The sequence below is a fragment of the Mustela lutreola genome, chromosome 5 (assembly GCF_030435805.1).
Source record: "Mustela lutreola isolate mMusLut2 chromosome 5, mMusLut2.pri, whole genome shotgun sequence".
Lineage (NCBI taxonomy): Eukaryota > Metazoa > Chordata > Mammalia > Carnivora > Mustelidae > Mustela > Mustela lutreola.
The window spans coordinates 57,237,764-57,250,951 of record NC_081294.1 but is presented as its reverse complement, the minus strand read 5'-3'; the positions used below and the strand labels follow the sequence as shown (position 1 = coordinate 57,250,951).

Sequence of the window (13,188 nt, the reverse complement as noted above, 5' to 3'; positions counted from 1 at the left end):
AAGATGTTGCCATCATTGGAAACTGACTTAAGGGCACTATGCGATGTCTCTGTACTATTTCTTGAAATGGTACCTGAATCTCAGTTACATCAAAGTAAAAAGCTTAATTTCTTAAATTTTAATCAGGCAATCCAGAAAACTTGGGCTCAAAGTCCATCATGAAAACAAATACCTTATCTGTGAGATCACTCATTGCTAGTATTATTAGCATCATCATCATCATCATCATCATCATCATCATTTTACTATCCTTTTAATTTTATCACCAGTCTGCTTCCCTTCTTTGAACTCCCTTCTTGGAAAATGCAGGTCATGTTTATGACTTCCAGTATTAAGAAGAAAGAAATATTGTTGTTGTAGCCACTGGGAAAAATCACAAAGAGTCAATTACAGTATAAGAAGAAGCATTTGCCAACACATTTTCCTCCTTAAGACAATTCCAAAATAATAGAATATTGGTTTTAATCCAGAGCTGGTTAAATATCCATCATTTATGTAATAAAATGCATGTATTTCCTATTATGGACAAGCACTCTTTGCATAGTCGTCCTTGAAAATGAAGGTCAATAATTCATGTGGGGAAATGCAAGTTTAGAGACTGATTTTAAAAAGTAATTAAAATTGCCTTGAAGCAGTAGGAAAGATGGTAACCAAAATTATAAATCTTTTCCCCAAGCCTCTGCTTTTTCCGGCACTGACAAACGGCAATCACTGGATGGCAATGCCTTTGCCAGCTCGTTACTGCTATGCGGAGGCTTTATTCTGTTCCATTCCACATTTCCTCCCTTGAAGAGTGTTCACACTGCTTTTTTCATCAGTTGCCTAAGTGGGTTCCATCACTTTAGCAGAACAGACTACAGAGATCTTGCCTGCAAGCCTTTGTCTAATTAACTAATCCTATGAGCTGTAACACTGTTCACTATTAACTTTTCAGATTATCCTACTACTTAAGGAGGTTGGCTTGTTAATCACTGACAGCCTATTTGAGGTGTGTGTGTGTGTGTGTGTATTATTGTATTTGTGAATGCACCTGTGTGTGTATGTAAATGTGTGCATGAATGATAGATAGGTGAATTTTAGGCACGTCCAATGGAGAGCTACTGTTTCCCTGTTATAACTAATACTGCAGGCATTTGATTAAACTTGCCTCACCCTCAACATCTTTAGTCCTTAATCACACCTTGGACATTGTTTCTCTGTGCTTGAATATGCGTGTCTCATAAACTGACTGCAGAACTTTGAGAGGGATGTTACCAGGAAAGTCAGCCATTTCCAAATGTCCACATGATTTGGAACTCTGTCAATTCTGAATATAGATTAATATGACCACCTCTCTTTCTCATTTCAAATTATGATACATCACTGAATAAATTTATCTAGTATGGAGTGGGGAGTCAGTACATGAACTTCAAATAGTCTTGTTTCCTAATTTGAGCTGGTGTCCCAGATACTTTAGAAATCTAATAAAAAGTTTCATTATGTGAGCATGTTTGTAGTTAAAAAAATATATATTTTAAAAGCTCAACATGAAAGTTCCTGTAGAATATCTTTCTTCCCTCCGATAACATGTTAATTGGATTGTCTACTTGTTTCTTAAATATTGCAGGAGCCATGTTTCTATGTTTAAAAAGATGTAATGGATAATGCATGATCCCTTTATCCTTAACTCCTCTGCAAGTTTTGCCCACTACCAAAAGCAGAAATGCTAAGTCAACCTAAAAACAATGCATTCACAGATTATTTTCCAGTTTTATTAGAACTCTTATTATTTCCAGTTTTATTAGAACTCTTCTATGAAAGACATTTATTTTAAAATCTTTATTTATAAAAATATTTAAAGTACCAAATGAAATATAATATAGAACCTCACATATAAAAAAGAGAGAAAGGCTGAGATAGGGGAGGGAATTGGAGCCCCATTCACTTGCCCCCACCCCGACCCTGAAATAGGGCTCTCAAAGAGTGTGAATACTAGAGTGTGTACTCAAAGACTTTTATAGTCTCTGCTCCTAAAAAAATTTAAGAATGTCTGAACATGGATACACTCTAACATATCTAGAGACAGAAAATCCCTGTGACCTCTGGGTAGACCACGGAAAATCTGGTTTAAAATCTACAAAAGTGGAAGACAGTGTCCTAGTAATTTAATGCACTAGTAAATAAGAGGTCAAAGGCAATTTGCTTTCTGTTCCCCTGTGCCGTTATATTGATATGTCTGGGGATAAAAAGCCAACTCTGGTTAATGTCCAGAGCAAGAAAGGATAAGCAAATTCACAATTGTATTTTGCTCTCTAGCTTCAGAGCTACATGTTGCTGCCTTTGAGAATCTGTTAGGGTCCCTGGAATCATGTACAAAGGAAATGGCAAGTGGAGTACCAAGATATGCTCTCTATGACTTTTATAAACTGTGAAATGAGAAGATATTCTGTGTGCTAGGAGTCCCCATGAACAAAAACCACAAAGAGGCAAAAAATGCACCCTTACAAGCCTTGAGGTCTGCCATGATAGCACAAGCTTACATGTTTGTGTATATCCTTATTTGAATAGCAATGAAAAATCCGAGTCTATGCCAGACTGGTATTTAGTCCAATTCTGTGCCTTTTTTTTTTTTCCCCCTCTCAAGTGGTCCAAACTATTTAACATTCAAGAAAGTCAGCATGGCTACACTTCCTGCTAAAATTTCAATGTGAAATGCGGAAGTTTAGTGAAGGCTTTGCCTCCTCAGCTCCACCTTCCCCCCACAAAGACCCCTCTGCTCTCTTCCCATTCTCCTATATGTCTCCTGAGATCAGAAGTCGAACAGATGGCTGTACCTTAGGCACTGGCTAAGTTACCTTAACCAGAAAGACAGTCCCTCCCCTCTACTCCTCCCTACCATGCAGAGCTCAGGGAGGCAGGAGAGCAGGCACAGGAGCCTGCAGCCTCAAGCCCTAATGAAGGAAAGAACTGAACACCTTCTTCCTATCCTGTTGAGTGTGCCCTTTTTATACATGAGACTGAAAGTAGCACCAGATAGGGGGTACAAAGGATCTTGGACCACCGATTTCCAGGTAAAACCCCAAAGTCAAAATCATTGTTAAGTCAGGCTCTTATTTCATGAATGACTACAAAGTGCTAGGCTCTTTATGTAAGTTATCACTAATTTCCCAATCCTGCCACATAGTTTTGTTGATGTTGTTGTTTGTTTTATGTATGTTTCGCAAAAGGGGAAATGGAGACTCTAGGAGGCTACGTGACTTGGTAATTACATATACCTAATAGGTGTTCATGCTGAGATGGGGGCTGAGAACTATCTGACTCTGAGGCCTACCTTCCTTCAAAATTAGTAATTCAGAGAAAAGGTCAGTCTTAGAATGTTCTGCCATTTCCCTTTTGGACATTGGATTTGCAGTTGTCTGAGAACCCAATGTAACTATGTCATGACATTCACTACCACATTACCATCCCGATGTATCCAATAAGAAAAGCATTTGGGCTGCTGGGTGGCTCAGTCAGTTAAGCATCTCTTGATTTCAGCTCATCTCTGATCAGGCTCCAGTCACGACCTCAGTGTCCTGAGATCAAGCTCTGTGCTAAGTAGGGAGTCTGCTTGAGATTCTCTCTCTCCTCTTTCTCTGTCCCCTTGGCTCACGCTCTTTCTCTCTCAAAGAAATAAATACATCTTTTAGAAAAGTACATAAAACATCTGATCAGCTGACCAATATATATGCAAACACCTCTTATATATCATGAACAATGGAAACAAAGGAGAAAGACATCAAGAGAAATCTCATGAAAGATGAGAGGGACAGACCTCTGTTTCTACATCTGAACAATGAAAATAAGATGCCTGTTCTGAAGTGTTAATGTGAGAATGTCAAACTAGCACATGTGAATCTCCTAATAATAGATGTTGAAATTGTGGCAGACTTTACCACCATCACCATCATTCTCATCACTACCATTAATCGTCATATCTTCAAGCCATTAAAAATTATAATAGTGGTGGGGGCGGGTGCCTGGGTGGCTCAGTTGGTTGAATGTCCAACTCTTGGTTTCAGCTCTGGTACTGAACTCAGGAATATGGGATTGAGCCCCACATCTGGCTCTGTACTCAGCATGCAGTCTGCTTGTGATGCTCTTCTCCCTCTCTGTCCCCTCCACTGTGTGTGCACACCTCTCTCTCTCAAATAAATAAAATCTTTTTTTTTTAAAGATTTTATTTATTTATTTGACAGACAGAGATCACAAGTAGGCAGAGAGGCAGGCAGAGAGAGAGAGAGAGAGAGAGAGAGAGAGAGAGAAGCAGGCTTCCTGCGGAGCAGAGAGCCCGATGCGGGGCTCGATCCCAGGACCCTGAGATCATGACCTGAGCCGAAGGCAGCAGCCCAAACCACTGAGCCATCCAGGCGCCCCTAAATAAAATCTTTTTAAAAAATTATAGTAGCTATTACTTAGTAATCACCAAAGTATGAGTTAAGTACCACTATTCCAAACAGTATCTATTAGGGTTAGTACTATAGCATTTTCTGAGGATGTACACACAGATACTAATATTCTCATTTAGCATTCAAACTTGGCTGCATGAAACAGGTTCACCACCACTGAAAATGTGAAATTGAGATGATGAAACACCACCCCATTCTTTAGCAAATCAGGTATGCTTTGCCCCATACTTTAAATAGACTATATTAAGTACATCACAGAAATGATGACACATGTAAAGAGAAAATGGCACAAAAAGGATTTGTTGTTTATAATGAACTTCAACCTGTCCAGAAGACTAGATTCTGCTAACTGGAAATTGTTGTCTGCCAGACGGTGGACATACAGAGAGAGGCTCTGAAGAATTGGAATGCCTCTAAAGTACTCCACATAATAAAGAGAGATGTGGAAATACCTTAAGGGAGGAGGTAAGAGCAGGAACTGGACCCAGAGAACTCTAGATCATGTAGGGAAGGATGTAAAAGAGACAGATTCAGAGAGGGAGTGGAAAATGCAGCTATCCCCTGGGGGCTTTCAGAGTAGAATGGTAACTGGGTGTTGTTAACTCCTTGTGCCCCATGCCCTCACCCAAAAACAGATTGGGGGGAGGCATTCACAGCACAACCTACATTCATCATTTTTGTTATAAATTTGATAGGATGTGTGCATGAGGTGGAGTCAGAATTTTATTTTACTACTATGAGAAAGCAGACAGCATTCATTAAGGACTTACTTCAATGATGCATGGTATGAGAAATGAGGTATGAAATCCAGAAAGGGATTTGAACAAGGACAATATTTTGTTCTGTATCTGAGATGTCCCTTGAGGGCAAGGACCCTGTCTCCTGTCAGTAATCTATCTCCAGGAGCTAGAAGAGACCACTATTAAAGAACACTTAATAAAACTCTGTTAAAAATAACTATGCATTTACATAGAGGTATCTAAAGAAAAAAAATGGGATAAATGTTTAAAAGGCCTTAGGCCATTTTGGTATTTTTTAGTGTTTAACTCTTCTGCACATATTTTTCAAAGTTACTGTTAATTTGCAAAATTTATATGAGAATTTTCATACAAGTTTTGTGACATATACCCTTCTGCTTTGTCAAACAAATACAATGTAGGTGATCACTTTCAAGATGCCCCTACTTCTTTCAGTAGGAAGCAAAATATAAATATTGCTTATGGCTTTGAAAATTTTAAAATAGTACTCAAGGAGTAGGAACTAGCTCCTCTTATGACAAGAAGTCAGAATCAATAGCCCACATTTAAAACATCTTTCTGTTTTGGAAAGTATGTGCAGAGGTGTAGCATGACCTCTAGGTCAGGAGTCAACAAACATTTTCTATCAAGATCAAAATAGTAAATTTTTTCCACATCTAGGGTCTGTCACAACTAGTCACTACCACTACAGTACAAAGGCAGTTATAGAAAATACTTAAAGGAATGGGTATGTTTGTGTTCCAATAAAACTTTATTTCCAAAAACATCTAGAGGACCTGATTTGACCATCAGACCACAGTATGCCCGCCCTTGCTATAGGTAAACGGGGAGTGACCAAAAGAAAGAAGTTTGGGATTCTGGCCAATTATTAGCTTTAAACTAAGCATGTTTCACCAAGGATCTCCCAGAAGAGGAAGATATCCTGACCAGAAATTTTCTTGCAATGTGGAAGTAACATAAACAAGATATTTCTCGTGTGGCAGCAATAACTACTACAATATAACTAAAGAAAATTGCTTTTATTTAGGAGGTTGCTGATTTGAAATTGATACAGTGTCTTGGGCTACAAACCAAAGCTGGGCATCTCTTGAGATGATAGACTTGTAGTTAACTGCTCTCATGACAATAGTTTGAAATTTGACCTTTTTGTATAATATGTGTTTAGCTCTTGCTTGACTGCTCCAGCTAATTATTATTTTGCCAATTATTTTCTGGCATTTAGATTTGTTAGTGAATATAAGAAGCACCAATAATGATATCAAACTATTTTCTTATATCACTCTTTTGTTTGTTTTATAGGTCTCTCTTACTCTGCATGTATGAGACAGAAGATGATAATCAATTTACCAAATGACCAAAAATATTGATAGTTCAAGTTTCAAGATCCAGAAGAACACAAACTCCTGAAAGAAGCTCATATCCTTTCTGGCTTGAAAAGATTATTTATCAAGAAGTAAGGAGCAAGGATTTGGGTAATAGCTTAAGAGTGCATTTACACACACCTTTATTAAGAGGAGTCTTTGTAGCCTCGGCTTACTATTATAGCTTGCTTGTAAATCAATAGGTGATTTGATAGAAAAGATTAGAAAATGTCTGCCTGATACAAAATTTCGTGCAAATTTAAAAATAACTCAATAACATCAATCTCAAAATTATGTACTTGCATTTCTGCATTTCCTAATGATCCCTCAAGGTATACTATTATATTTTTACAGCCATTAGCACTGCCATTCACCAGAAACATAATGGTGTAATCACTCAGAGGTTCAAGGAAATGAAAGTCTCTCACATTTGCCTACTATCCTCTGTTGTCTAATATAGTATCAAATGTTACAACAGTGTAAACTCTTCCATATATGCAGATAAAAGCCTCCGCGGGAGACAGCTGTGATGAACTGCCTAAAATACAGAGGTAGCTTCTGATTTTTGAGAGGGGAATGTTCCCTCCCAAAGCAATTACCAACATCTCTTGTGCTATAAAATGCTTGCGTTCTAGTACAACTGCCTGGAAAGTAAATCTAGCTTCTTCCAGGTCTTTGATTATAAAAATGGAGGGTCACTCTTGTGGGGGGACGAAGAAAGGCACAAAGAAGTCATCAAAAGCCCTAGAAAGACATATACTTCTTTAAATCTGCAAATGGAAAAGAAGCCCATGCTTGACATTGGTCGTTAGTAGAGGTTATGAGAAACCCTGAGCAGTCAGGATTGTCAGGAAAATACCTAAGAACCAAAGGCATGCATGAACATGCAAACAAAAGAAGGGCACACACCAGAACCGAATGCCAGCAGATTCTATCAAATGCCTTCCCAGATTCACCAGCAGGATGATGTACAATTTTCTGTGGGAACTCAAATACAACTTCATAACACTTTATGGAAACAGCAGGATTTTAAAAAGAAACAGGTTGATTTGGCTGGCAGGACCAGCTGATGATAGAGAGCAGAGGCAACTCAAAATATATTGCAGGAAGAACAAAGAGAGCAACACATGTCCTATAAAACTCGGGTGAAGTGATTGCAGATGGGATGAAAACTGTCACTACTTATAAAAGGTTATCCACGTATCATGGGACATTCACATTTTATCATTAAGCACGAGTTCCATACCAAATTATCGTGCATTTATGAACCTTGATATCTGAAACCCTTTAGTTATATGAAGGAAAATGTCCCAATGACAGCATCCTATGAGGGACTTCATATCCCCCACATCTTCAGTCAACACAAGTATTTTATTCAGGTATCCCTGTCTTCATTTTACAGATGAGGAATAAAATAACAAACTCAGTTTGACATTACATAAAAACAGCAGAGGCTGGATGTGAATCCATATATCTGCCTTTAAATCCAGATTTCCCCAACAAAGACCACACCCTTTTGCTTCTCTTCTGTGTATTCTATTATTGTTTCACAACAGGTTAAATTTCCTCAATATGAAAAATGACTTCAAATTTCAAGAACTTAGAAAGCACTCGATGTAAGTTAACTCTTGTTATTATCTCAACTTTGGAAAATTAAACTTTATTTCCAGTAAGAAGACACTTCAAATATAAATGACTGATTTTCCAACTCTTAATCAAGGTTAAATTCCATGACCTCTCTTTCTGTGTTAACCCCTTTCCCTTATACCCAAGTGTTTTTATGTGATTTGATAAAAAATTAAATGTGAATTAAAATTCATTCCAGGGGAATTTTGCACCTCTCCTTGAGATGATTAGTGACAATTTGCAATCTCACAATCATGATAAATGATCGTTGTAATAAGGAGATGCTGAAAGGAGAGGCTCAATTGGTTCAAGTAGGAAAAGAGTCAGACATTCCATAACTGGGACTTGACTTCATTCAGTCTCTATGCTTTTTCACTTAACAAGCACTTACTTCATACCTCCTAAAAAGTTGGAACTATGCTGAATGCTGTGGACAGAAAACATGGACCCTTCCAAGGATCTCACCCACTCCTCGGGAGCCAAGCCCAAGCACATGGATCATTAATATAAGTTCATTGCAATGTCAGTTCCATGCGAAAGACCATACTAACTGTATTGTAAAGGTCACCCAATCCCCGTATCTGCAGTTTGACTGGAACAAAACTGACCACATCACCCAAGCTGGACCAATCAGAATAAAGTGCCTTCTCCAGGAATACAGAAATATTTGGAGGTAGAGGAGAAATAAATTACAAAGGGCTATCTTCTGGTAGTTGGACCTGTGACGTACATACCTGGAAAATGTGAGATCAGAAACTCCTACTCATACGAATCCATATATCACAGATCAGCAGATGCAGAAGCAGCCCATTTGCAGTGTGACAGAAGAAAAAAGGGTGAAGACGTTTACACAATTGCAGATAGAGGATGGAAAGTCTACACAATTTTCCAGTTCCTAGTTCCAGTATCTTCTAGGCCTGGGTGTAATTCTGCAGCTGGATTCAGAGAGATACCTCTATAATCTTCAACTAAATCATCCCATTTCAGCTTAAACCTGCTTGAGTTAGTTTTACATATTTGGAATCCAGAAAGTTCAATTTAAGAAGCCATCACCTGAACTTACAGAGGGTAAATTATTTGATAATTTTATAACCCACCCTTCATCCCCAATAGGCTAGCACCCTGCTAGCAAAACCCTTTTAAAATGGTCATGCCCACTCTTCCCTTTGTTTATTCATACTCTGTCTTCATCTTCTTAGGAAGTCTTTACCATTTTCCTTTGTACTTGTCTCACATAAAAGTTAGTTGTTTCAGAGAATACAGCCTTGAGCTGCAAAAGCCACGGAATCCATTTGCTATCTGACCCTGCACACGTCTTGGGCATCTAGATGCCTACGTACGATTCGATGATTCTAACAAGTCTGCCTGCCAGTTTCACTTGCTAAGCAAATGTCAACAACCTTAAATGCTTGTGATACATATACTACTAAAGAAATAATATTCAGATGGAAAAGATATGGCACGGCGGCACTCTGAATAAGGGAAGACATATAGGAAACATATAGGTAAAAACGTCTTGACGTAGTGCTTGTTTGCATCAATCATAAGGAAGATCTCACAGTGTGGCAATTCCCTATCCAAGATCCCTGTGAGGGCTTGTATTCCTTTGCAGCTGCCAGGGGAATTGGAGGATGTGACACACACTCCATGGGAAAACAGCCCAGAGTTTAGGAAAAAAACACACACTACTCAACTGTCACATTTCCTAAATCACTCATGAATATTTCCATATGCACTAAGAGCCAGATTATTTCAAGTATGTCCCATCTTGTCTACCACATCAAGATTTACAAAAAAAAGAGAAGCTGAGGATGTGGGTGGAAGTGGGAGAGAACATGTCCCCTGGGCCAGTAGCCTGAGTTCACAAGTTTAACATTTCCATTCTAGCCCCATAGCCAAGTATCAATCTTTTCCATTCTTTCTGCAAAATAAATAACAATATCTAAACCATAAAAACACAGCCTCTTTATTTTCAGACCAATCCTTCAGCAAAATAAGCCTTTGGGAGAATGAGAGACCTTCGATTTTGCATCTAAAATAGACACTCAGGCTACCAGGAATTCTGTGTTTGACCTAGTCCCAACCACCACAGATGCAGTACAAACTAAGAAAACATTTTTCATTCTTCACTGCAAAAGGAGCAGAATTCTCTAGCATTTCTGAAGGTTTTATAAACCAGGAGAGCAGATACCAGAATGGTGAAGCCTGACACATAAAAGGGTGTTATAGAAATAGTCAAGAATTGGTAATATAAGATTGATGGAAAATTTATTATTTTAGTATATGGGGAATTGCCAGAATATATATTAAAATCTAAGTATGATATGTAAAAATGGGTGGGTGGGTGGAATCTGCAGAATTCTAGTCCGAGGCAAAAACATTCAGTTCTCTGCTTCAGTCTGTTCATTTTTCCCCGGGGTAATATGCAAGAGTTCAGTCTCTGACTCCAAACACGTGGGTTTGAATTCCAGCTTGAATCCCCCTTGTTATCCGTGACCCCTGAGCAAAATTCTCAGCCTGTCTTAGTCTCTCTGTACTGTTCTGTGAAATGAGGATGATAATCCTCACTTTACTGAGTAGCACTATAAAGATTTGGAGAGACCATTCTATAGTGCATTAACACAGTACCGAATGCACAGTAAGCATGCATACATGCTAGCAAGTCTACATTAATATGTTCGTGCACTTAAAACAAAATGGAAGAGGGAAGTGAACCCGATTTGACCAATGTCATAACTGGATTGTAAAAGACATTAGACATAATACTACTCAGGAAACCTATAGCCTGGCATTATACTCCGGTTCCTAGAGTATCTTTCCCAGTGTATATTTGAGATGAGAAAATACATCTCCTTTAACCCCCTTTTCCATCGAGGTATGCTAACCGTTAAGCTGTTGTGTCTGTGGCAATTCTTCTTCCTCTTGACCCTCTACCCCTCTTAGCTCCCCCCATGCCGTCCTTGTCTATCCTCATCTACTACCAGTGTTGACACATTTTATCACCTAGGAAAAGCAATGGAAAGAACTGGCATTTACACACTGATGCCTCTCTGGCCTGCCTTGCTGAGATGCACCATTTCACAGTCTCACAAACTCATGAATGGGCATCTTTCATTTAACTCACTGGGTACCCAAAAGAAAGGGAAAACAATGAAAAAAAAAAAAAAAAGGTCATCAATATTGGGAGCTTCTTATTTTCCAGGTAACAAGAGCTTCCTCTGCATTGTCTCTTCCAATATCCTAAACAATCCCACCCAAAGATCCCCCTGTTCTGAATTTGAGAATTAAATTAAACATCTCAATAATCCTTTTTTTTTAAAGTGAGATTTTGGTATCATTCCATTTTAAAGATGATGAACCGTGGGTCCAAAGTCAAACAGCTCATGAGAAGTGGAACCTAGTTTTGGATTCAGTCTAACTACAGAATAGGAGCTGTTCAATTCTGCCCCTGGAGAACTTTAAAGAAATGGGAGGCCCAGGGAACTTAGCTGTTTATTCCAGGGAGATACAATGTATATCTTTCAGATTGGAACAATTATAGGGTAATATTAAAAAAAGGAGAATTTATTCAGGACAGACTATATCCATACATGTTCAAGGAAGGCACACACACACACACACACACACACATCCACAGGGGAAGATTAATCGAAGTTATTTGAAGGATAGAAATATTGAAGTTTTAATACTTCAATTCATTATTTGTGACCTGCTTCTGCCACATGAGAGAGGAAGAGAGAGGAGTCTTCCACGTAGGTAAATTATCTACTCCCTCCTCCCTCAAGCTGTCTCACTACCTAAATGGGGAGGACAATGATAATGACGATGTCAGTGATGACATTCACTACAACAAAAGCTACCATTTATTGAAAGCTTACTTTGCATCAGAACTTGCACTACGAGTTTCATGTGCATAAAGTCACTTAATGGTCAATGGCAATGAGGAATAATAGCAACTGGTCTCCTCATTTTAGACAATGCATCTAGATTTAAATAGGATAAGTAACATATTTAAGGCCATACAAGCGATAAGGGGCAATGATAGAAGCAATTGCCAGGAGTCATCACCTCTATGCATCATAAACTATATACTTCACTGTCCTTACCATCCTCTGCACCTAATGCTGGGGTTCTTGAACGTCAGTGAACGTCAGAATCACCTGGGCAGCTTGTTAAAACAGACTGCTGTTCCGACTCTCTGTTACTCAGTAAGTCTGGGGTAGGGAGAGCATGAGAACCTGCATTTCTAACAAGTTCCTAAATGACGCTGATACCGCTGGGTCTAGAACCATACTTTAAGAACCATTCATGTAATAAAATCTTTCGTGTTTTTGCACCTGCCAATGGGAGAATATTAGTACCAAACTCATAAAGATCCAGGGAGTATTTTAAAACTTAGTGCATACTGGGTGTGGTGCATAAACAACAAATCTTGGAACACTGAAAAAAAACACCCAAAAAACTTAGTGTATAGAAAGCTCTTAGAACTAGCAACCCAGGCAGAGTAAATGATCTACACATTCTGGTCTCGGTCATTATTGTTGTTTTTCTTGATTAAGTTCAACCTCAAATTTTTTAAATAATCTAACCAAAATATTTTTCCTTTCTACATCTTAATATTGCCTTTATGCCACTGCATGATGGCACGTGATTACATTTACTCTACGGTGCATATACAGATATTTAACTTTCATGATATATTGTCAACACTATAAGGCAGCAAATAAATGCAAATTTATATTGTTTTCCTGCCTTCCATAGTGCCTAGCACAGTGCTTCATGAGCATTTATTAAACTGTTTATTGCTTAATAATGAAATGTTTCAAAAGCAGAGAGTGTATCGAGAAGAGATTTAAATTATAATATTAGAATCAATTTAGCAGAAGATTTAGTAAGATCCCTTAGGTCTCCTGATTCAGAGTCTAATGCCAGCCCTCAGTTTGTTGCACAGACCTAGATATAGCCATGGAAGAGGAGATAAATAGCCAATGTAATTACAGTGACATAATGGTTACA

General features: G+C 38.4%; 1 protein-coding gene across 1 annotated transcript in view; it reads right to left on the bottom strand.

Moving 5' to 3' along the window:
• The window catches only part of LOC131831877 (teneurin-2-like), a 377,156-nt gene that overhangs the window by 95,550 nt on the left and 268,418 nt on the right, over positions 1-13,188 (bottom strand). The gene's annotated exons all lie outside the window — the stretch shown is intronic.